The following is a 4,421-nucleotide window of genomic DNA, read 5'->3' on the forward strand; positions in this document are numbered from 1 at the left end:
CCAGTGCCCCCACCCCGGCAAACCCGACGGGGGGCATGAGAGAAAGAGAAATTGTTAGAGAGAGCAGCTGGGGTTGCTGAGTCTTCTGGACGAATCCAGGTCTCAGTCAAGGCCAAGATGCTAAGTGTGGAGTTTAAAGAAAAAGCAGAAATTAAGTCTGCTTTGTTGACAGCTGACTGACAACTCCAGAGACCCACAGAGAAAGAAAGAGGTGTAGTAGAGGATGTCGAAATAGGATGCAGGTTAGCAACATTGCATTGCCGTCTGCGTGTGACCTTAGAGCGTTGTCGAGAGACAACCGGAATGTGTTGGAAACACATGATAGAGGTGGAAAAGAGAGGACAGAAACGGAGAGTGTGTACAGGGAAGATAAAAATTATACCTAAGTGCCTTGGCGATTTCGTTGCTCGGTGAAGTCGCGCAGGTAAAGTCGCAGGTCTTTAAACTCGTTGGTCTTCACGCGAAGAGGCCTGAACGCTTCCGCTGATGCTTCCGTGTCAGCGCACAGACATCAGATAAATACAGTCTAAGACACTAAAGTGAAAACAGCTGTGGCCGCCTTCTAATTAGCACAGCCAATAGTCTATAGCAGGCCAATTCCTCAAATCGAAACTACAGTTCGCACTTAAACGCAGGAAGGGAGCAATTAAATTACACGCGCTCCTTCTTTGCCGAGGGCAATTATTATAATTACCAGAAAGTGCAATCAAAAATACAAACGCAAACAAAAATATAACGTAGAAATAGGCAGAAAACTAAATATTCCTTCCTAGCAGAAAGTAATAATTCAAACAGCAGATCTATAAACAAGTATTACGCAGAACACTCACGTGCAGCCGTCTGTCTCTTCTGTTGACTAATCGCTTAGCCCGATTAGTCAAGCAGTTCATAGGAGGAAACCCACCAACATCACAGAGTTGAAGTGGTTCTGTACTGAGGAATGGGCTAAACCGTTGTGCAGGACTGATCAGCAGCTACAAGAAACGTTACTTGCAGTTATTGCTGCAAAAGGGGGTCACACCAGATACTGAAAGCAAAGATTCACATACTTTTGCCACTCACAAATGTTTAACACCAGATCATTTTTCTCAATAAATAAATGACAAAGTATATATTTTTGTCTCCTTTGCACATGGCTGCCCACTGCTCCGGGTGGGTGTGTGTTCACTACTCACTGGTGTGTGTGCACTTGGATGGGTGAAATGCAGAGCACAAATTCCAAGTATGGGACACCATACTTGGCTACACGTCACGTTACTTTTATATATATATAATAAGTCTATATTACTGGGACATTTTTTTAATTTAATTTAATTTTTTTTTTTCACAAAAGAAAGTTGCACAAGTTTGCAGCATCAGTGTGAGTAAATGATGAAAAAAAAAAATCAGTTTTGGGTGAACTATCCCTTTAAGATGAGATCACAGACCAAATTGGATGCAAAATATTAAAATATAACAAATAGAGAATGCATAAACACTAGTGGCTGCAGAAAACAAATGGTTTTTGTATGTGTTGATAGTGGTAGAACAAACAGTGAACAAACTATTCTACAACCATGGCGCACTGAAAACAAAGCCATGATAAACCCTTGACCTTTAGAAGTGACCTTAAAATTTCTAGCATTTTTTGTAAAAGCTTGTTTTGAAACTCAACCTCTGTCGATCTTTTCCAATTGTATTTTTCTCCCCTTCTATCCCTGTCTTTAGTTTATCAATATTGATATTTGATTACTAACAGCATTATTGAATAATATTAAAATTTTTTAATGAAAAGTTGTGTCTGAAGTATGATTCAGACTGACTACATGTTGATGCAGAGGGATCCTAACATCAGAGGAGGAGATTTTGTCATGCACAGATTCATAGCAGTAGACTTTTCAGTTGTGTATCAGTGTTGCTCAGTTAGTTTTACGTCCCTCTACCAGTGAAGAAACACCAAATGTAAGGTCAGCTTCTAAAATGATCATTTTAACCAGACCTGTGTATGTGGACAGGTATGTGGGACTGGGATATGTCTCTCATTACAACGGTTACAGCTGCAGACGTGGCAAAGTGTCACATCTAGGAAAGAGCAAAGCTGCACAGGAAACCTCTGAGTCTGTCCTCAACTTACCTCTTTCAGCCGTCACTCAGTGATGATAAATCCACCCAGGCAGTCTGTTGCTCCAGTTAGATATAGCAAGAGTCTGAATGGAGGTTTGTTTTTGATGTACTCTCCCTGCCAAACTTTCTGCTGTCTATGCATTTTGGGGTTTACTTGAGAACTGCAAATCAAGAAGACTGTTTACAGTAATGACAGCACATATTAAAATCCATTTTTAGCTTCATCTTAAGTTATAACTACTAGTGTCCTATTTTCCTGACTACCACTTGAGCAGGCTTACATTAACAAACAGATTCACTTTAAATTTGTTACCTACTTAGACATCCATGTCAGTATAATTATGTTTATCATTTATCATTTAAAAAAGAGAGCGAGAGAGAGAGAGAAAAAGATACAAAACCGACTAATGTAGTACAATTTTCTTAATGCAGATGCAGTGATGCCTAGGTTGATAGGTTTGGCGTCACAAATTGTGCACTAACAAAAAATGGCCAATAGATGGCATCTATTTCCACAAAATATCCAGCTCTAAAAGAGAGATGTAGACAAATAATCACAAAATTTGAGCATGTCATATGTGTGTGTGTATATATATATATATATATAAAATAATTAAATATTTAAAATATATATATATATATATATATAAAATAAAATCAACTGTGAAAGAATTTGATTTTCTTTATTCAGTATAATTCATTCAAAATGTAATTGTGATGAATGAGGACTTGGCAGATATAACAATATAAAAATGAATAATTAAAAACAAAAGTAATGTTTTATCTTAGAAAAGCATAAAAATGGCCAAATCTGTAGGCTAAATTCAATATCATTATCAATAAATTCAATAGTCGAAATCTGTTAAATAATCCTAAATTCAATATCATTCTAACACATTGGTGGATTAAGGTATATACGCGCTCTCAGAAAAAAAAGGTACAAAGCTGTCAATGGAGCGTTATCCTAAAGTACAAAAGCAAAAAGCTATATCTTAAGCTAAAAGGTACATCTTTATACCTTATTTACCTCTAAATGGTGCATATTAGTACCTTAAAGGGTTAGTTCACCCAAAAATGAAAATTAGCTTGTGTTTTACTGTGTTTTAGCTTGTGTCAGCGGTAGAGGTCTGCGCGGGACTGTTTTTTTTAGTCCCGCTCCCGCAAGGTTCTATTCCACACCCACCCGCTCCCGCTATATATTCACTCTTTGTTCACCCGCTGTCCGCTTAGAATAATCTTCTTCCTGACCCAACCATTCCCGCTAAATTTAGGTAAGTGTAGTCTGCACAAAATTGTATGTTATTTTATTAGTCTTGTCAAGAGTCTTGAATTTATTGACTTTGACTTGAATTTATATGAATTACCTTAAGACACAAAATTCGTTTAATATTTTATGCAACACAGTAGGAAAAAAAAGTCGGAGAAAATAAAAATGTTGTAGCCTACAAAAATTGTATTTCTTATTTTTATTCGTCTTGTCAGGATACAATTCGTTTAACATTGACAACACAATAGGGAAAAAGTGTTGCAGAGAGATAAAATAAAAATGGAGGTCGTACAAAAATAGCCTATTAGCTATTTTTATTCGTCTTGTCAAAATACTAAATTCGTTTGACATTTTTCTGTTAACACAGTAGGAAAGGTGTTGCAGAGAAAAATAAATAAATACGATATCTTTCATTTCAAATTATAGGCTAAGCAAAATATAAACAAAACCGAGTTGAACGTCCTTCAAGGACAGCGCATCCACACTTTGCTCCATCCTTATTCTGCTTTGTCACTCATCGACCACCTGCCTCTTCTGTCTGAGGGCCGTATATTTACCACAGGTACAGCCTGCTCTGAGCATCGTTATACACATGCTGCGCACAGACCACGCAAATAAAACGCGTGACGTTAAAGCATGCGTGCAGCGTGTGCATAACAGTCCTGAGGGAAAGCTGTACCCTACTGGTGGTGGTCAGTAAGAATAAGGCGCAGATATGCTATTCTAAATGGACATCGAGAAAGGGATATTGTTAGACCGCCCGCTCCCGTTCAAATTACACCAGAGTTACCGACCGCTACCGCGTTTTATTCGGGAATTTAATCCCGGGGGGCAAAAAATCCGGTTGGGCCGTGGGAATGCAGACCTGTAGTCAGCGGGTGTTGCAGTTGAACAGTCCACAAGTCGTCAAATAAAGTGCATGCATCCATAATAAAACATGCCTCACACGGCTCCGGGGGGGTGAATAAAGGCCTCCTGTAGTGAATCCATGTGTTTTTGTAAGAAAAATATCCATATTTCAAACGTAATAAACACTTTTCTCTCACTTCCG

This window comes from Sinocyclocheilus anshuiensis, unplaced genomic scaffold (assembly GCF_001515605.1).
Source record: "Sinocyclocheilus anshuiensis isolate Anshui unplaced genomic scaffold, SAMN03320099.WGS_v1.1 scaffold553, whole genome shotgun sequence".
In the NCBI taxonomy this organism is placed as follows: Eukaryota; Metazoa; Chordata; class Actinopteri; order Cypriniformes; family Cyprinidae; genus Sinocyclocheilus; species Sinocyclocheilus anshuiensis.